Source organism: Lycorma delicatula, chromosome 1 (assembly GCF_047948215.1).
Source record: "Lycorma delicatula isolate Av1 chromosome 1, ASM4794821v1, whole genome shotgun sequence".
In the NCBI taxonomy this organism is placed as follows: Eukaryota; Metazoa; Arthropoda; class Insecta; order Hemiptera; family Fulgoridae; genus Lycorma; species Lycorma delicatula.
The window spans coordinates 138,701,643-138,724,072 of NC_134455.1; the positions used below are offsets into that span (position 1 = coordinate 138,701,643).

General features: G+C 32.1%; 1 protein-coding gene across 1 annotated transcript in view; it reads right to left on the reverse strand.

Annotated features, from left to right (window-relative positions):
- The window catches only part of LOC142323057 (uncharacterized), a 134,004-nt gene extending 115,364 nt beyond the window's left edge, over positions 1-18,640 (reverse strand). The window contains exon 1 of the mRNA XM_075362175.1: positions 18,460-18,640. The gene's annotated coding sequence lies outside the window, so the exon portion shown is untranslated. The remainder of the gene's footprint in view (positions 1-18,459) is intronic.
- Between the last annotated feature and the right edge of the window lie 3,790 nt (positions 18,641-22,430).

Consider the following 22,430-nt stretch of genomic DNA (forward strand, 5'->3'; position numbering starts at 1 on the left):
TAAACATTAAATTTCCGTTAAAATTTTAACAAAATTTAACGGTCGATTTATAAAGATTACACAGTCGGTTTATTAACCTTAGCAAGGATTTTGGTTTTATCAAATTGTTTCTATCAGTCGGCTCTACCACGGAAACGTTCGTACACTGCAGAATTCGTTGACCGGCGATGTGTTATTCACATCTAGTGTAATTTTTTCAACTCGCAACACGTTCGCTCTCATGCGATGAGTGGCAATAACGCGGTGAGTTTTCCAAAAGTTCCGTTGTATCTCGATCGTACATGTGTATCTCGTACCGTGTGTTTAAAATATTTATTTTCAGCGTGAACTTAATCGAATATGAATCCGATATCGTTACCGATTTCTAAGACATTCAATTAAAAGATTTTTTAAATAATGCTAATTAACAATTTATTTTAAAAAATCCTGAATTTTCTTCATCACGGTTAACCTTCGTATTAATTTGTGCTCAAATAATTTTCGGTACCTTCTGAATCGCGAATTGCAAGTATATCTACTCTTTCCCCAAATGTTATCTATATATTATGTGCCTATTAGAATAAAAAGGTTTTACGAATTGAAAATATTAAAGTTGTGTTATGCATAAAAGTCGAATTTTTATATGCTGTACTATCTGTTGCCCTTCGGCTTCGCTCGCTTGAATTTTGGACTTGTACCTAAAATAAAAACATTCATTTTTTTTAATTTCCATAATTTAAAGGTTTATGTTTTAGCGGGCGTATCGGAGAATTAGTCGTATTACTTTGACGAGAATTTTGGTTTTGCCAAATTCTTTTTGTACCATCCCCACGAGCCCGATGATTAATAATAATCTCTATATTACATATAAAATTGAACTAAATAAATTAATTGAATCGTGCGGTATTATTATCGATTTAATAATTAAAGCAAAGATTTGAATCGCATATACAGAATTAAATTTACTACAAATTATTTTTTTACCTTACGACTTCATAGTTTTTGAATTCGTCAACAGCTGGCACACAACATTAATTTATTGTATAATTTATTTCCGTACAAGCGTGTAAATTATTTACGACTTTGAAACGCACCGTGGAATTATACACATAGAAGATATTAAGAAACTGAAAAAGCAAGTTATAAACTAAAACTCGCGTATACGAGAGCTAAGTCGAGGACAAAGTAACAAAATTTCGCATCGAATTTGAGCGGAAAGACGCTGAAGCAAGTGGACAACAGTCGACTCGTAAAATATAATCGGTATTCAGTGGATACTTTTGAGATTTAGAATTTTCATACAAAATTTTGGTCTGCCCTCTTGCCACCTAAATTGGATTTTTTAAACATGTGATTTTTTGTTTTCAAAGAAAACTCTAAATTTTAGTTTTCACAACACCTTCATTTTCTGAGATATAGAATTTAAAAAATATGTATTTGCACCTCCTTATCGGCGGAGTTTTCCAAAATCCCTCTTAATGAGTGTCAACTTTATAAAGTAGACCCTGCGATGATAAGTCAGTCAGTCAGGACACTTTGCTTTATATATATGTTAGTCATCTGTGCTTTATATTCGATTTCTGTATATATATATATATATATATATATATGTATACAATGACGGCTCGCGTGTAGGCACTGTGAAACTGCAGCACCCCCTACTTTCACTTGATATTATCGATAATATTTAATATAACGACTCCTTTTTTCTTTAATTCTTTGTTTATAATTGTACAATATATAATCCTTAAGCTTAAAGTCAGCCATCCCCCAGTTTACGAAAAAGATTCAAAAATCTTTGTATGGAACTGTGACGTTCACAGTTCCAGCGGTGTGGTGTTTGGCTGTTGTGCGTATGCGCACATAGGAAACTGCACAGAGGGAGAGAGAGTATTATCGCTCCCGCAATGCTGACCGTGGCGTGCTGGTGGAAGGTAGTTTTTTCTTTACTCTGCGTGTGTTGTGCTTAAAAACCGTGTACCATATTCTTGAATGTGATAAAAGTATAGAATTAGATTATTATCCTGCTTCCAGCTATTCTATTTAATTCATTTTTTTCGGTTCTCTTATTATACAGAAAACTTTAACCATGGCCTTGAGAAGGCCCAGAAAAAGAATTTCTGGAGCACCCCTACTAATTTTAGCTACAAGCCACCACGTCTGAACTCAGTTTGAAGAGACGTTGTTGGTCTTAAATTTATATTATTGCAATCATTCTCAATAAAAGGATTAATTTTTTAAAAATTCATTTCCTGCAAATTTATGTTTGTTGGGAAATATTTTTCAAATCCATCATATAACGGTCGTAAATGTTGACTTATTACTTACTACATTCAGATTATCAACTATTAATTCCTTTTGTGTAGCAATAAGAATTAAATACATCAGGATTATTTTCATCAATTGTTTTTTAATAAAAATTTAATTTTTTTTAAACGCATTAATTTTGTTAAATAAATTAAATTAAATTGTCATACTTCCCTGTAAACTTAAATTTAAGTTGTTTACGTAAGAAAATATGTCGCTTAAATATGCCGGTTTCGCAATCCAATACATATTAGAGACTTTGACCAAAAATATCTCCATTTCCCTCTTTAATTCGTAAAGTCTGGTAAGCACGTTTCCTCGCGAGAACCATCTTACTTCTGCATGAAGTAAAAAATGTTACTATTCTGCTCCTACCTCTTGACAAGAACGGAAAATAATCGAGTTCTCTACGAAATCGACAATTTTTGTCGATTCCAGGAGAAAATTGTTTAATTCAGGAGACATATTTCTGGCTGCTAAGCGCTGGCGACGTATTACGCAATGTGTTACTAATATGTCAGGAGAAGCCATTTCTTGAATCCTTATTTTTACTCCGTAATGTTTACCAGTCATATTTGCTGCTCCGTCAGTGTACAGACCGATACAAATTTTCCGGTTTAAGAAATGCTTATTAATATACGAATTCAACGAATCAAAAATTTCAGAACTTCTCGTGTGGAATCTAAATTTTTGCAAAATAATAATTATGTAATTTCTTCAGAAGAATATTCGATCGTACGTAGCAGAGCAAAATAGTTTTTTTGGAAATATCATACGATTCGTCGAACTGGATGGCAAACACTGGTATTCAATATTTTCAGATAGAGTTCCAATTCAACGACTATTCGTATCACTTGAAAGAGGAATTAATCTCATATGAAATGCAGCTGACGGTCCGAACATTTCATTCCAAACGTCAATTAACACCGGTTTAATTACATTTTCTCCGGTTGTGAACGATTTTTTTTGTTTTGGCTACACGTAGTGCAATTAAAAATGAACATTTCAATTGCGATTTATTTTGAATAAAGTTTCTTTAAATTTTTTCTTTTGGGAATTAAAGTCTTATTTTTGTCGTTCAAAATATTTCAGTTCCGATTCGAGATACCTTGATTTTAAATGTCGCAACATTTTGGAAGGTTTCATTATTCTTAACTTCCTTATATAATGTACACATTGGACGTACATCGTTTCCGTAGAATCCAGTCGAAGTACAAAACCGTATTTCAAACGCTCATTATTGTAGCTTCTTGTGAAGCAGATTTATTTATCTTGTTCGATGGACATTCATTTTCTATTTCACTCGATTTGTCTATGTTACCTTTTCCCGGAGTAGAACTTTCAGTGCGGAAAAATTATCTAAACTTTCCTTATCTTTTTTTAGTCGTTTAAGAGGAATAAAAATTTGTGTTTTTGTAATAACTAAAAGTAAACCGCTTCACTATAACATTAGTAGTCGACTGCGTAAAGTAAAGAATGTAATTGTAAATGTAGTGTTTTCAATAAACTGAAAATGCCAATAGCTAAGTCGTAAAACAAAGCCGAACTCTTTAGTGCGGCGTTGTTGATATCTTCCGCTACGACACTTCATGCGTCGCGGGATAATTTATTGCTAAGAATACAATATATTCAATAAATTAAACACGCACCAGTATTCGCCAGTGTATTTGTACAGAACATTATTAAATAATATATCAATTTTATATTACTGTAATATGAATATTTTTAAAGTTTAATTTTGGTGTTTGGACCAATTTGTTCAGGGACCGGTGGTTGAGAAACACTGATCTAGGTGAATGGTGAAGACACTATAGCTCTGCCATAAAAGTCAGTAGTAGACGACTTAAAAATACAGGGTGTTTCACAATGTTCTTCGGAGTTTCGAAAATTCATTAACAAAAAACTATTTCACTCATAAGAATAAAACAAGTACTGTACGAAAGAGTACTTCAAATAGTTTTTTCCACATATACTAGGCAGTTAGTAAACCATTTGCTCGCTAGGCGTCGACAGTAGAGAAAATAGCTGCCACGGGAAGCGAAAAGTGGTTTTGTGTGTTAGAATTTCACTTGTCAAAGTCAGTAATTTCTGTGCAATGTGCGTTTCGGTTGAAATTTCATAAGAAGCCACCAAGAGACAATTCAATTTGTGCATGTTATAAACAATTCAGTGAAACCGGTTGCTTGTACAAGCGAAAATCAACTGGTCATCCATCAACCTCAGAAGTCATGTCGAACGTGTGCGTGCAAGCTTCATTCGCAGCCCGCATTATGCTGAGGCCACCAATAAATATCACCAGACCTCAATACAGGCTAGAACAAAAAAAAAAAAATCACGCGACCTGTATATCAAAATTTAATACAAAAAATAGGCAAACTTTTGACACAATTTTAATATTTCTTGAGTACCCAGGATACTTTCAGATGATTTTTAATTTTATTTAAACCCTCATAATGTTCCAAAAGAACACCTGTTTTCCCTCTTTTCTTCTAATTTTCCTCCTATATGAGGACAATTTTTTGCTCTTATATAGACGCTAAAAATTATAATCTTTTATTTCATTAATCTGCCTTGCCCGATCTATAAAATGGTAATCGTATTATTACTATCAAAGTTACAGAAATAAGTGAAAATTTATTTACGATATAGTAATTCTACTTTTGTGTAAATAATGATCGGACAACGCGCGTCTATTATTTTCAACTAAAATTTATTTAAGGTTTACATTATCTACAGAGATGTAGGAGTAACGATTACTCGTCAAAGTTTGAAGAGCTCATTTGATGCATAGAGTGGGGACGGATAGCTGGACAAGACGCTTAAAAAATTATGTTCGGGCTGATGACCCTAATAACGACGACTCAAAAAGTCCGTTTCGAAAGGAGCTGAGCCGCAGGAAAAATTCTGAATACACTATCGATATTTAAACAGGGCCAAAGGATATCAAAATATCGGAACAACATGAACGGTAACGAGTACGAAAAACGATTAAAAACAAGATTAATACCGTTTAGTATCGATAAAGCACCCAATTTAAATCGAAGAAAACAAGAGCTCTCAAAACGGTTACAAGTAGAAATATCCCTACACTCAGCATAGCGAATATTGAAAAGTGAAGTTTACGAATTAAAACGATTAAAAAACCCCTTCTCTGAAGAATATTATTTAGGCAAAATACAAGAAAGGATTACGATGACAAGATATTAAGACTGCCGCCGCACCGTCCTGAACTCGACCCGATTCGATTTATGACCCGATTATTGAAAATAAAGCTAGCTTACGGAAGAGAATATTTCGCGGCGGCAGATTATGGTAAAAGAAACGGTGATATCGGGAGCGGTGCTAAGAATACTACTTTTTTTTTTTTGTTTAACCTCCTCCGGAGGATGTTAAACAAACAAAAAAAATGTTAATCTCATCCTCCGGACCTCCGGAGGATGAGATGAACGATTTGTAGCGTGTGTGAAAATGCCATGCCTGACCGGGATTCGAACCCGGGACCTCCGGATGAACACTAATTAAAATCTTAAAACACACACCGGTTCTCGAAATGCAAACCGAAGAAAGATTTACAATAGCCAACGATGATAGCGGAAGCAGTGACGATAGCACCGATGAACCTGGACGATACAGATGACATGAACGTGATAAAGAGTCGCTATATTAAAAAAACGTATCCTTCTTTTCTACTTTTATCTTAAAATAAAGAAATGAAAATATTAAAATGTAAAAATAATAAAATGCGATAACGTCTGGAAAACTATGCAATCTCTAGCTGATGAAGATTTCACTCGTAACAGATGACAAAAATTAAGCGGAACACTAAAGTGAAATTATGCGAATACAGAATCATGTAAAAAAATTATTCTATTTCTTTGAGAAAGTTTGAAGTGCGAGAATGCGAGAACCGCGGTGGCCGTATCTCCTCCCCCCTGGACTGATCGTAACCAAACTTAACGGCATCAATTACATGTACTCAAAAGCCGTCATATAAAATTTTATAAAAATCGGTAAATGTGGTAGATGATATCAAAGAACATGACAAAAAAAATTAGGCGTTATCTCCCTCACCCGCTGAATAAAATCGCCCAAATACAAGTCACACACTAACTTTATAGAATCAATAGAATCAACTAATACAAGAATGTGATAAAAACGAAAAATCTAATGTGGACACCACATGACATCTTTGAACGCTTATTAAATTACATATACACATTTTTTCCTGCACTTCATTTAAACTTATTTCATTTGAAAGTGAAATATGATTTTCCATTTCTTTAATAATGTGGACAGTTACACAATTGCTGAAATATTAGTTTTTATTAACATCAAATATTTATACAATTATTAATTCATGAAATATTAAGATAGAGTAAAAGTCCCTTTATTACTCGTATTACTACATAAGTATTATTCGTATCTTCGTGAGTTGCTGATTAACAAAAGTTTCAGATTTCTGGTGTCTCATATAAATAAAAGTTAATAATAATTAAACTATTCCATTTAGTGAACTCTTGTATACTGGTTAGAAATGTTAATTTCGACCTTACACTGTAAAATATTCAGTTTTTATTATTGCATTATTTGGTGAATAATCAAAAATGGAAAAGAAACAATCATACAGGAAAAAGAAAGATAACGTGAAGAAATAAATCTCAAAAATACGACAACAAGATGAATATGAAGGGGAAGAAAATGTTAAGAACAAGGGAAGAATAAAAAAATTAAGAGAAGATGATAAATATAAAGAGGAAGAAAATATTAAAACCAAAGAAAGAGAAGTATCTTAAAGAACATTAAATTATATGAAAAAATGGTACCAATCCTTTGAGTAAAATTCTGAGATAAGGGATGCATAAGGTCCATATCTCCCTGCTCTGTTGAGCTCTGTGACGGAGCGGTAGCGTCTCGGCCTTTCATTCGGAGTTTCCGGGTTCGAATCACGGTCAAGCATGGCATTTTTCATTCGCTACAAAATTTCATTTCCACAACCCACGCGCAAGCTTAAGCTTATGTAGTAATATCAGCAAGTAAAAAAAAAAATGTTTCATTTTCTCTCTCTCCTTTCTTTATATTTACTTATTTTTCGGTTTTTTAAAATAATTTATAACACTAATACAGAAGATTATTTTTAAAAATAAAACTACTGAAAACTTGAAAAAAACAGCGCTAAGATTATCGAGACAGTAGTGAAGTTACCAATATAATTAAACTATCCATTAATTACCGATTCAGGAAATCACTAGTTTAATATTGAAAATAAACGAAATTTATATACAGTGTTACGGGAAGCATTGACCAGACTTAACAGGCTGATTCAAGGTATCAGAATAAATAAAAACTTTCGTGTAGATAAATAAATGTCTTTCTATTTCGCTTTATTTTCCCTCTATCCAACGTTCCCTCTATCCTATTTTAGGAGGGTCGTCTGAAAAGTTTTGAGCCTCAACATGAAGATGGCAGCACTCGTCAACCAAAAGTCAGGGAATGTATTCGCGCATGCGTTCAAAGGTACTCGCTAAAATTTCAGCCATTTCGGACACTCTGTTGTTTGATAATCGTTTAAGTCATTGTGTTTTGGTGAAAATGGAAAAAATCTAATATCGTACCGCAATTAAATACTTGCCCTTGAAAGGCAATACGCCTACACAAATTAAAACCGAGTTGAACGCTGTTTACGGGAACTCTGTCCCTCTGTCCCACCAATTGCCACCGTGTAAAGAGACCTTGGTTTATGATGAGCGATCGGGACAGCCAAAAACTGCAATCACCACCGACATCATTGAAAAAATTCACCAAATGGTACTGGACGACCGACGAATTAAAGTTACAGAGATAGCAGAGGCTACGGGCATATCGAAAGAACGTGTTTGCCGTATATTAACGGAAGAATTGGATATGCGTAAGCTATCCACGCATTGGGTACCGCGTTTGCTCACTTTGGACCAAAAACGCATTCGAATGAACAATTCCAAGGCCTTGGTGGAGCAGATAAGCAAAACGAGTCAGAATTTTTGCGTCGACTGATAACTGCAGATGAAACGTGGATCTACCACTACACTCCTGAAACGAAACAACAATTAAAACAGTGGATTACAAAGGTTGAACCTTCTCCGAAAAAGGAGAAGACGGTTCCATCGGCCTTAATGTGATGGCGGCTATTTTTTGGGATAGTAACGGAATTCTGTTTATAAAAAAAGTTAAAAAGGTAAACCAATAACGGGACAGTATTACGCATCATTACTTGACAAGCTGAAAGCAGAAATTGCAAAAAAACAATCACATTTGAAGAAGAAGAAAGTGCTTTTCCATCAGAAAAATGCACCTGCTCACACTTCCACGGTCGCCATGGCTAAAATTCACGAATTGCACTTTGAATTGGTTGACCGCTCACTGTATTCACCAGATCTGGTCCCAAGACATTTTCTTGTTTCCTAACCTTATCTTGTTTCGCTTAGAGGAAAGAGATTTTGATCGGACGAAGAGGTTAACGCATACGTAAACACCTATTTTGAGGAGAAGACGCCACCTACTATTTGGGAAGGTTAAAAAGGTTAAGGCGTCGCTAGAAAACGTGTATCGACTTGAAAGGAGACTTTGCTGAAAAATAAAACTATATTTGACCAAAAAAATACGTCTTTCTATGTTAAGCTAAGAACTTTTCCGACAACCTGCGTAAAATAAATTATATTTTAAGAACAGATTGAGGTATTTCAGTGAAATTTGATGTACATGTACCCTACATACAAAAAAATTTAAATAAAATAGAAGATTTTACTTTCGAAAACTCCATGATGGGACATGAAATTTTTTATACTCTGTAAATATTAATTTTACGAATTATATTTTATTAAATAAAATTGTAAACTTTTTATTCTAAACAAAATGACACGACACTAGTTCAAATCGGCCGATAAACAGTTGAGATAAGGCAGAAACTGTTGAATTGGACCCCCAAAATTTTGTAGTCTGACAATTTTGTGCCTGTTTTCACTTCCTTAACCGATTAAATTTAATATACTGTAATAAGTTTTATTTATTAGTATTAATAAAAATCCGGTTTTTTCTCCCAAAGAAAGAATTTTAGTGCACTGTAAAATGGAAATAATGAAAGCGTTTAAACGATTATCAATTTTGAAACGCTTCGTATTCGAGTTAAAGTTTGAGAAAAATTTCGTACTGTTTTTGTTCTAAGGGTAAAATAAAGACGTATTGAAACGCTTGGAAGTAAAATTAAGCGGTAAATTTATCGGTTACATATGGTTTTTGGCTTGAAAAATTTAGTAAAACATAAATTTTTTTTATTAAGATACGGCCCCCCGAGCTGAATCTCTGTCTTTGATAAAATTATTGTAAAACATGAAAAATTGGTGGTGTGACATATAGTTCTGTTAAATTTCCAATAAATAAATAACACTTTGCAACAAAATTTTACTACAAGAAATATTACGTATCTTTTCTGGATTACTGTAAACGAGAGAATAGAGAAAAAACGACCATATTTGACGAAAAAAAGATTCCTTTTACCGAGACAATACCGTTCTCCTTCTGCGACTGCAACACGAAAATTGTACTACGAATTATGCATCTTTGGACTATTATCTGTTTTCAAATATGAACAAGCGGCATGCTAGAAAGAGATTTTCGCGAAACTATGAAATTATTACCGTACAAAATTTAACCAAAACGACTTTGGATACATCAAACAACAAGGTTGAGATAAAAAACTTGACATCATCGAATTAAAGGTACAGATTTGAAAGAAGTTTATGTTGCGAAATAAAAAAGATTTTTCCTAAAAACTGTGAACGTTAATTTTACATGGACGGAAGCTAATTATTTTCTAGCAAAACATGTTATATAAGACCTTCATTAGCGTGAAATATTTAACAAATTCTTTTTTTTATATTTACAAACAGAATGCAACTAGGTTGTAAGGCGCCCGGACAAGGATTCTGTTTGGGGTCCCCGTCAACATTTTTACCATCCTTGCATCGCTCGCTTAGGAATCGGGTCACTCTTTACAAAAAAGAAACTTCAATAAATATTTTAAACGCAAAACGCAATACGTTCACGGTTTTTGCTAAAATCCGACGTAGACAAATAAATACAAACTAATTAAAAGTTGTAAATATCCATTTAAATATCACGTATGATATAATCTACGTAGATGTTCCTCACTGAACTAATAGTCTGGTTTAATAGAAATACACATCAACCACGTACTAGTATCGGTACAGATGTTGTAAACGATTGAACGAATTCTTTGTTCTCGAATGTACAGTTAGATGAAACACTTAAAAATTCACAAATTTTTGGATCGGCTGAAATATCGTTCACAAAAGTAATTTCTAGAAGAAAAAAAAATTTCTGGTTTTTTGAAAAAACGTGCATCTTATACAAAAATGCAGAAAATTGTCTATTTGTTTCAACCGACCGACCGATCCCTTTCAAATGTGCAGTACACATTCGTGTTATAACACGAATAGATCGAGGCCCTAGCCCCTTGGAGGTAAAGTTATAAATTAAAAATATTCATTAAAGAAAAGAAAATTAATTCATTTACTTTAGTTACCATATTAAATACTATTCTGTCTACTTTCTTTGAATAACTTAATTGTTATCTGTCAGTATTACTCTCACAACCATGAGGGTAACGAACAATGTGGGAGTCAAGGAGGCGGAGCCCTCTGGTTCGGTAATGGCGAGTGAAGTGAACTCTGCGCGACCCTGGGTTCGGCCCGGAGATCCCGCGATCAGCCTAGGCGAGTCTCTGAACCTGGGGACTCGCCTAGGCCCCGCTGGTGGAGCACTTGGGAAGACGGTATGTGATATTTATAATTACATTTTATATATATATATTTATTTATATATCATATATGATAAGAACTGCAAATGAAAAAGATTCTCCTCAAAAACTATTACGTTTTTTTAGAATTACGAGAATTACTTTCATTAATAAAAATGATTCTCATTAAATATTAAGAGACATTCCGCTTAATTACTACGTCAAAAAATCAGTCGACTTCAAAGTTCTGTTGAAAAATCAAAATCCTTGAACTTAAAAGTAAGAACGATACGATCTAGAGTACAGGAAAGCACGTTAAACATTACCCAACACATACCGCTTGGTCGGCCGATTTTTTGAACTCGATGAAGTGTAGAAAAACAAAAATTTACATCTTATAATTATAAATAAAGAATATAAAAAATGAATATCTCTTAAACAATCGATCGACCTACACATATACGCGCGCAACAATTAACAAAATAAATTAAATTAAAATATGCAACAGCATGTTTTCTCAAAATAAACGTTAATTATGTTATAATTAACATAAAATCAATTCCAACAAGTTTATCGACTGACATCCAGCCTGCATTTTATTTATTTATTTTTTAGATCACTGAATCTAAAATTAATTCGAATACACGATCTAAATAATAAATAAAAAATTTTAAATAAAAAAATACATAAGCCGGTAATATATTTTTAGTAATTCTAATATCAAGAATACTACACAACCGATCTGGGAAATTACTTATCGATACCACTGAATTAGTTATGGAAATAGAAAACGTAACCGGCCAAGCAAAGCGCGCGCTCTTTATTCATTGCGAAACCATAGTATAATAAATTATTAGACAATGTTTTACATTAATATTATTATATCTCGTTCCAAAAAAAAGTCACATCATAGAAAATAAATTTAATAATTGAAATCACGAATACGTAAATGCATTATTTAACACCTTTTTAATGAAATATTTTAATATTAAACAAATTTAATTAAATTAAAAAAATTAAATGGGCTTTCAGATCATCGTACGTGACGCCTATTAAATTAAGATTAAGTTTAAAATCGTATCACTTTTCCGGTTCTTTTATTTCTAATTAAAGTTTAACTTCACAAATTTGTGTTTAATTTTAATAGACTTTATTTAAATCAATTTTCTTAGAATTAAATTCTCTTAAGTTAGCTTGTTTTCTTTTCCTATTTAGCCTCCGGGAATCACCGTCAGGTATTACTTCAGAAGATGATATGTATGAGTGTAAGTAAACTGTAGACTTGTACAGTCTCAGTTCGACCATTTCTGAGATGTACGGTTAATTGAAACCCAACCACCAAAGAACACCGGTATCCACGATCTAGTATTCATCTCCGTGTAAACGTAATTGCCTTTACTAGAATTATAACGTTGGAACTCTCGACTTCGAAATCAGCTGATTTGCGAAGACATCTTCACCACTAGGCCAACGCTATGGGTTCTCTTAAGTTAACTAGAAATTTTTATTTGTTTATCAATAAATGAACTAAGTTATTTTATTCTAAACCTAAAAAAGCGTACTTTCCGAAAAAAACTTTATACGTTTTACCCCGTTTTTCTGACGACGTAAGCGAATTAGTGTCTGAGACCACTTTTATTCAATTTCTTAAATCAAAAACCGTAAAGAAACACCAAATGTACCCCTCGATTTGTACCAACAATTTTAGTACGGTTTAATTTCACAGAGGGAGCAGAGAGCAGGGCGAAATGTTTCGCGAGCGCAAAGCTGCTAATGAATCCGTTTTCTGACCTATGTATACGAGTATATGAACGTTTTTTTTTTATTTTTGGCTATAGAATCATCTCCCAAGAAATTGTCGCACAATTTGAAATAGCCCTGTATTTTTACTTTCACGACTATACGAGGTGTGTGAGAAAAGTAATGAGACTGACTTTTTATTTACCAAAGTTTTTATTTTTTTCAAACAACAATATTATCCCCTTCAAAGTAGTTCCCTTGGGCACCTATACACCGGCGGAGTCATTATTCCCACTCCTGGTAGTAGCGCTGGAAGGCTTCAATTGGTAGGGCTTTAAACTGGTCGGTCACAGTCTTTTGAATGTTCTCCAGAGTTCCAAAATGACGTCCTTTTAAAACATGTTTCTATTTTAGGAAAAAGTCACAAGGACTCAAATCAGGTGAATAAGGGAGTTTGAGGAACCGTAAGAATGCATTTTGAGGTCAAAAATTCCCTGATGGAAATGGCCGTGTGACACAGGGCACTGTCATGATGAAGCATCCACTTGTCTGCAATGTCTGGTCTCACGCGAATCACTTTTCCTGAGCATTTCAAGGACACCTTTGTAAAAAAACACTTGGTTGATAGTTTGTCCTGGAGGAACAAATTCTTTATCGTGCATAAAGAATTTGTCACCTCTACTGTCAAAAAAGGAAATCAGCGTGGTTTTGATCTTTGATTTGCTCATTTGACATTTTTTCGGTCGAGAAGATGACGGAGTGTGCCACTCTTCGCTTGTTTTAGGATCGTACTCAAATATCCAGGATTCATCACCTGTGATCACACGATTGAAGAATTCTTGTCCATTGTCAATTCTCTCAAGATCAACGCACACGTTTCTTCGATTGTCCTGTTCCGTTGTGAGGTTTTTCGGCACAAATTTCGCACAAACCTTTCGGATGTCCAAATCATCTGTCAAAATTTGATGTACGGTGAAAGTGTTTAAATTTAACTGTTCACTCATCATCCTTATTGTTAAACGACGGTCTGATCTCACAAGAGCCCTCACACGCTTAACGTTTTCTTCAGATTTTGAAGTTGAAGGTCTCCCTGAGCGAGGTTGATCTTCAACATGTTCTCAGCCTTCCAAAAATGATTTTTGCCAGCGGAAAACTTGTACTCTTGATAAGCAATGTTCCCCATAGTCCTGTTTCAACTTTTCAAAGGTCACACTCACGGATTCCCAAAGTTTAACACAAAACTTGATTGCACAACGTTGCTCTAAATTACGATCCTCCATTTTTGTAACACACAACTTCACTGATGGCGCTGTCAAAAATAATATGTTCCCTGAACGGAATTGAGACTCGTACTGAGCATGTGAAAGGGATGAACAAACCGGTCTAGAACAGACCGGTAGACACAGCGTTGCCAGATCGCTCGCAGTGTTACCAATTTCATTACTTTTCTCACACACCTCGTATAGCTGTGTATGGGGAAAGTCTGCTGCCGGGGCATATTTTCATGTCGAAATTTTTATAAATCTTTACCGATTTCTAATCAGAAAACACAATTTTTGCGTTGAAAAATTCCGAAAAGATATATGTTGCCCTTTTTCATATCGATAAACCGTATGGACCGATTCGGATAAAATTTGACTCAACGATTTCTGTATACACAACACTCATGCCGCTTAATTTTGATCACGATCGGTCTAGAGGCAGGGAGATATGTAACTCTTTGGACCTATATCTCAAAATGTTACACGACGGATAGGTAAATATTTTCATATAATTTAATCCACCTTAGGTAGCTACCGTACTTTCCGATTGTGTTCGGTTTCATTCAAACCTCTATAAAGAGGTGAGGGTTGTTTCTAGATTCAAAATTTTATTCTTGATTAGACGATTCATTTTTGTATTCGGGCGATTCTATTCAGAGTGAAGGATATTAAACCTATTTAGTTTGATATTTTCTTGCCGGATTAACATATACTCATGAGAACGAGTACGATTGAACACGAGAATCACTGATGCCGTTTAAGTTTAGTCAAGTAGGATGGGGGATACGGTCATCGTGAGTTTCGTATCTCAAAATAGAATAATTTCTTTACGCGATTCATCAACGCATACTTACAAGTTTTAATGTTCAACTTGATTTTTACAGTAAACAGTAATCTGTCGAGGGCAAAGTTCTCTTTAAAATTAAGGAATTCTTTGCCGCCATTTTTATTTCAAAAAAATTAATTATGTATTCTGCGATGCATATAGATATAATTATGATTCTGTGACTTATAGATCAAGATCTTATCACGGTTTCCCAAGATCTACCCAGGAAAATGGATAGATCAATCGTAATTCAGTTTTTTTTTACCCGTATGTGTCATACCTAACCGTTCCGATGAGAGTGGTACATACTGATAAAAAAAATGTGATGTGGACTTCCTTGTACGCCTATTAAATTACATATACACATTTTTTGCTGCACTACATTTACACTTATTTCATTTGAAATATAATCCTCCAATTCTTTCATAAAATGGACAGTTACATATTTTCTAAAATATTAGTTATTTACATAAAATATTTATACAATTATTAATTCATGAAATATTAGGACAGAGTAAAAAGTCCCCTTATAATTGTTTAAATAAATGTCTTATATCTATCTAATACTATATTTTTAAATGGTTACGATGTAACCACCAAGAAAATGAAGTGTTTCACCAAATCTGATGGGGACACCACATGACTTACTTGTACGCTTATTTAAATTACATATACACATTTTTTTAAATGAAAAGTCATAAAATTTTATTTCATTAATAACTTCTGATATTTTTAATACATATATTTACTGTTATTTTTGAATTATTATTTATTGTAAAACTTTTTTTACAATCAGATGTTAATAATTATTAATAAATCTATAATTACATTAAAAAAAGGAGATGAGGTCTAATTCGAACCGAAGTGCCTTCCCCTTATAAGATCCAGATATTTCATTAATTAAAATTTAATTTGGCTATAACTCTGCAACCAATGAAAATAAGTACCACTTATTATATATTGTTGAAAAGCTCTCGATGAAAGCTTATTACTGGAGTGAAGAAAAAGTCCAAAATCCAATTTTTTTTTTATTTTGGTCTTTTGTGGACACTTTTGGTTCAGTCGATTGCAATCAAAAGGAGAGGTGCACAACTAGATGCTACATCAGTCCTAAATCCAAAATTTCAACATCCTAGGGCTAATCGTTTTTGAGTTATGCGAGATACGTACATATACATACATATGTACGTACAGACTTCAAGCCGAAATTAGTCAAAATGGATTCAGGGATGGTCAAAATGGATAATTCCGTTGAAATTTGAAAACCGAAATTTTTCGCGATCAGAATACTTCCTTTACTTCGTACAAGAAAGTAATTAAAGACTAATACGAGTATATTTGTTTATTTTCCCTTTCACCAAAAAAAAAGTTTTTTTTAAATGATTATTATTCTTTAACATAATTTTTTATTTTTATAGGTAATACGATTTTTTTTCGACTTAATTTCTCGGCAGTTATATTACAATTATTTTGATGAAATATTTTTGTGTGAAAATTTAAACAAACGAATCGGAAAAGATGTAGGATTAAAAATAACAAATATTCCCATTAAAATAATTTTATTTATATTAAGACGCACGTTTCTCATTTTTTTTGTATTTTTTTAAAACGGTTTTTTCGTTGTACGGGTAAATTTTTTGGTCACCTATTATTAATATTTTATACAAAAAATGTGTTGAAAAAAATTTAACTATTTTAAAATTTCGACTTTTAATTAATAGTTACAAAAAAAATTAATAGTTTAATAAATAGTTACAACGTTAATAGCTACTTTTAATTTGTCAGTGACTAAAAAGAAAAATTTTGATTTAAAGAAATCTAATTTTTTTTAAAATAATTGTATTTTTAATTTAATAACAGAATTTTCAGTTTAATTAAAATAAATGTTTATACGAGGATTTTTCAATAATTAAACAAATAGCTGTGGAGCCAAAACAGTCAGTAGCAGGGTTATGTATGATACTTTCCGACCAGTAAGTCGGTAACCCTGTGATGACTTCGCAACCCTGTGATAGGCTGTTTGAGTAAAAAAACGACTCCAGAACCCACGGCAAATTACATCGGGAAGTAGTACCTCACCGCGATACAGTCCTAACTTGGCCCCATCGGAATTCCAACTGCTTGCTCCACTCTAGGAGCGCTACATTTTCCTCCTGTAGGAGGCGTAAATGGTTTAACGGCAATGTCGACATCAAAGATATGCTAAATTGGCCCCGATACTGGTTCTGATATTTGTTTTCGGCGTGCATAAATAAGCAGATTCAGAGATGGGATAAGTGATTAATGTTGCTGGAGATTAGGTTGAAAAGTGAAAAAATGTGACATTGATTAAATAAACCGTTTTTGCTCCAGAGCTATTTGTGTCTTATTACTGAATGATCCTCGAATATAATGTCCTTTATCTGTCATAATCACTACAATAAATCATAACATAACCTAATTTATACAATTTTTATTTAAACTGTTTAGTCTATATATTTTATCTCTTATTTATCACTATATATATATATATATATATATATATATATATATATATCGGATCGAAGGAAACCGTTGTAAAATCTTGATTTGGATGGATCGTGAAAAAATCATTAAATAAAAACTAGAAGTGGTCGTAGACTGTATTAATAAATATATATAATAATTTATAAAAATAAAAATGATGCGACTTATAAAAATATAATAAATAAATAAATAAAATTTGTACAAAATAAAATAAACGTTTTTGCATTGTTAATCGTAAAACAAGTGCGTGGAAAATTCGGGTCAATATTATTTAAAAATTAATCGAAAGGCTAACATTGTTTTTTCAAAGGTAAATCTTTAAGCCGATAGGAAAATCAATTAACTGTTACTCATTGAAATTAAAAACCGAAATAAAAGAGGGTAAAATATTATATTGTGTAAAATCAAAATATTCTGTCTAGCATAATAAAACCAAATATTAATTTTTTTTCGGTTAGTCATAATCCATCTCAGTTTTTTTAGTTTATTAGAAAAATATCTGTTGAATATCGGTATTTAAATTTAAATTATTTAATTTTTAAATTAAAAAAGTAGATAAATATGAAAAAATTGCTAATTATGATTTAAATGTTATTTCACGCAGTTTAAACTAAACGACAAAAAAAGAAAATTATTAATAATATATTTATTACCCGTAATGACATATAATTAAAACGTGTTATATTATCTCTTTAAAAATTATAAACAAATAATTTCGGTAATAATCATTTGCTTTCTTTAGTATTTCTTATATTATATAGCAAACAACTGCAATCGTACTTATAAGAAAAAAACACAGGAAAGAACGGTACATACAACTATTCAAACAAAGTACATAATTACAAACCTACTACAAAGGTCAATCGGTTTAAACGAATACATGATAGTTCAAATGTGATTATCTGTAACATTCTTTGACCGATGGAACGAAAGAATAGGTTTACACTCTAATGTTAGCTGAGACAACTGTTTGTCAACTTATGAACAGGTTGGCTGCAGGTGTAAATGAATACGTGGCTTAATTTATATGTATAATATTACAAACTTACCTTACTAATAACAATAATCCAAAGAGTCATCTGAACACAACACCGATAACATAACACTGTCACGTCACAATTTCCGCAATAGAAATTAACATAAAAACAAACAAATACACCTACTCCACTACGCTCACTTAAGAGAGACTTGAACGATTGTGAAGTTTTGCCGGCAGACTGCGTAACTGTTTCTCCCGCCCTCTTGCTCAATAGTGTTACCAACAAAATAAAATTTAATTACCTCTCGTTCGATTGAATGCTTAAAAATAGGTTAAACAGTTACAAAACCGTTTACAACATCTTTATAACTTTATTTTATAACTTATTAAAATTATAAATGTTGTATTTAACTAAAAATATAATTAATGTACCCTAATCTTATTACACATTAACTTAAATTAAACCGCAAAGAAAAATATTATAAAATAGAAGATAAATATTTTTTATGGGAAAATAAAGCTAGAGGCTGAATCGTTAAAGGTGAAGGACGGAGTGTATTAACAGTTTAGTGGACCATTATTAGATAATTTGAATACGAAAACAAGACGTTATGGGAAATAAATCACAGCAGCGTAGCATATTTATACAATTTTTTCACTGTTAAATTAATTAGTATTCTCTAAAACGTCGCTTTCTATTAGTTTATGCATGTTACATACGTATTTTATTTTAAATATTGAAATTCTAATTTCTATATTATACAAAATTAGTGCTTTGTCTATTCTACCAGAAATTTCATGCAGTTTATAATTAATTATTTTTAACAACATTTTTGCTTTTAATAAAGAATAAAGTAAATCAACTCGATATCTTTCATAATGCCTTCTGAATTGTGAACTATTTTTTTTTTTTTTTTATCAATCGGGTCAGCTGAGCAGATCGATTAACAAATATTAAATTAATACAAATTTGTTAACATATCAGTTATTTTATCCATGTAAAGAGATTATTTATCTCTAGGAAAAAGTAACACAATTTATTGCAGCAAAAAATTCTCCTTTTTTTATGACAACTTCAATAACAATAAGGAATAAAGACTTTTGCTGTGATCACTACATAATAATACTTTGTATTGATCATGAAAGGATTGGTACATATGCTACATACTAGTTCACAGATAAAAAAATGAACTGCACTGCAAAAGGAAGTTCTTTTGAAATCTTGTTTAACATGTACCTCAAAATTTCTTCTGCCATTTCATTGATATTGGGAATATCTTATCTAATTAATTAAAAGGGCAGAAATTAATGAAAAAAGAGTAATAATCAAATTAAAATGACTAGAACAGAATGAAGTTATGTATTACTTTAACATTTCATTCTGTTTTCATGTTAATTCAATCTGTATTTGACTGCATCTATGCAGCCAATTTTATTTCATTTTTATGAAATTTTGCAGTATTTTATGAAAAACTTCTGTGTAATAATTTTTCATAAAACATTCTGTTTCAAAATGTTGACCAATGAAGGTATTGGGAAAAGTAATTAATGTTGACTCAAGTATTCGCTTGAGTCAACCCCCAGCAAATGTTCGTTGTGCATCCTATATCTTTATATATGTCTATTGTAACAGGAATACAGTAGAGTACATTAACGGCCATCAGTCATCAAAAAAACCCTCTTACAATTTTGCTAATAATTTAATTTGTTTAAATAGTACATATTTTATTTAATTTGCTTATGCAATACATATTTTTTTTACATATGCTTATACTTTTTATTTTAATTTCAATTTTGTTGCAGAGCTCATTTTGTTTAGTGCAAAATGAACAGTGTCTACTGTTCACAAAATTAATGGAAATCAAATTTTATACTTATAAAATTAATAATATTATTTTTATTTCAACATATGTTTCATCATTCCATAAATTTTCTGAAAAAGATAAAATTTTAAGCTGCACAACTATTTTTAAATAGTCTTTATCTAAATTATTATCATATCTATATTATAGTAGAATGACAATACTGGACAAAAAAGATTAAACAATTAAAATATCAATTTATAGATTTGCCGCAACACCTCTTCATTTGTCACTTTATCCACCCATCTGATTTTTAACATTCTCCTATAGCACTACATTTCAAAAGCTTCTAATCTTTTCTTCTCAGGTACTCCGATCATCCAAGTTTCACTTCCAGATAAAGCTCACTTCAAACATATACTTTCAGAAATGTTTAAATTAATTTTTGATGTAAACAAATTATATTTCTGACTGAAAGCTTGTTTCGCCTGTGCTATTCGGCATTTTATATCGCTCCTGCTTCGATCATCTTTAGTAATTCTACTTCCCAAATAACAAAATTCTTCTACCTCCATAATCTTTTCTCTTCCTATTTTTACATTCAGTGGTCCATCTTCATTATTTCTGCTACATTTCATTACTTTCATTTTGTTTATTTTCATGCAGCAGCTCTTGCATAGGACTTCATCCATGCCGTTCATTGTTTTTTCTAAATCTTTTTTACTCTCAGCTAGAATTACTATATCATTTTTATTTGTTGCATTTTTATCTTTTCAACTTGTACTGTTATTCTGGATCTAAATTGTTCTTTAACATCATTAACTGCTAGTTCTATTGAAAGATTAAAAAGTAACGATGATAGGGACATCCTTGTCCGACTCCCTTTTTTATTACGACTTCTTTCTTATGTTCTTCAATTATTACTGTTGCTGTTTGGTTCCTGTAAATGTTAGCAATTGTTCTTCTACCTCTGTATTTGAACCCCATTTTTTTTTAAATGCTGAACATTTTATGCCAGTCTACGTTATTGAATGCCTTTTCTAGGTCTATAAATGCCAAGTATGTTGATTTGTTTTTCTTTAATCTTCCTTTTACTATTAACCTGAGGCCTAAAATTACTTCCCTTGTTCTTATACTTTTTCTGAAACTAAATTGGTCTTCTCCTATCACTTCTTCTACTCTCCTTTCAATTCTTCTGTACAGAATTTTAGTTAAGATTTTTTATGCATGACTATTTAAGTTAATTGTTCTGTATTCTTCACATTTATGATGTCCTGCTTTCTTTGGTATCATGACAAAAATACTCTTTTTGAAATCTGATGGAACTTCCCCTTTTAAATAAATATTACACACCAGTTTGTATAATCTATCTATTGCTTCCTCACCTGCACAGCACAGTAATTCTGCAGGTATTCCATCTATTCCAGGAGCCTTTCTGCCATTCAAATATTTTAATGCCCTCTTAAATTCATATCTCATTATTGTTTCTCCCATTTCATCCTCTTCGACATCCTCTTCTTCCTCTATAACACCATTTTCTAATTCATTTCCTCCGTATAACTCTTCAATATATTCCACCCATCTATCGACTTTACCTTTCGTATTATATATTGGTGTACCATCTTTGTTTAACACATTATTAGATTTTAATTTATGTACCACAAAAGTTTCCTTAACTTTCTTGTATGCTTTGTCTATTTTACCAATGATCATTTCTCTTTCCACTTCTGAACACTTTTCTTTAATCCACAATTCTTTCACTAGTTTTCACTCCCTATTTATAGTATTTCTTAACTATCAATATTTCCTTTTACTTTCTTCATCACCAGCATTTTTATATTTTCTACGTTCATCCATCAGCTGCCATATATTCTCTGATATCCAAGGTTTTCTACCAGTTCTCTTTGTTCTGCCTAAGTTCAATTCTGTTGATTCCTTTTTAATATTCTCTCATTCTTCTTCTACATTGTCCACCTTATCTGTTTTTCTCAGACCTCTTTCGATGTCCTCCTCAAAAATCTTTTTTACCGCCTCTTCCTTAAGCTTCTCTAAATTACACCGATTAATCTGGCACCTTTCTTCAGGTTTTTAAACTCCAATCTACATTTCATTATCACTGAATTATAGTCGCTATCAATGTCTGCTCCAGGATAAGCTTTGCAGCCGATGAGTTGACTTCTAAATCTTTGCTTAACCATGATAAAATCTATCTGATACCTTGCAGTATCACCTGGCTTTT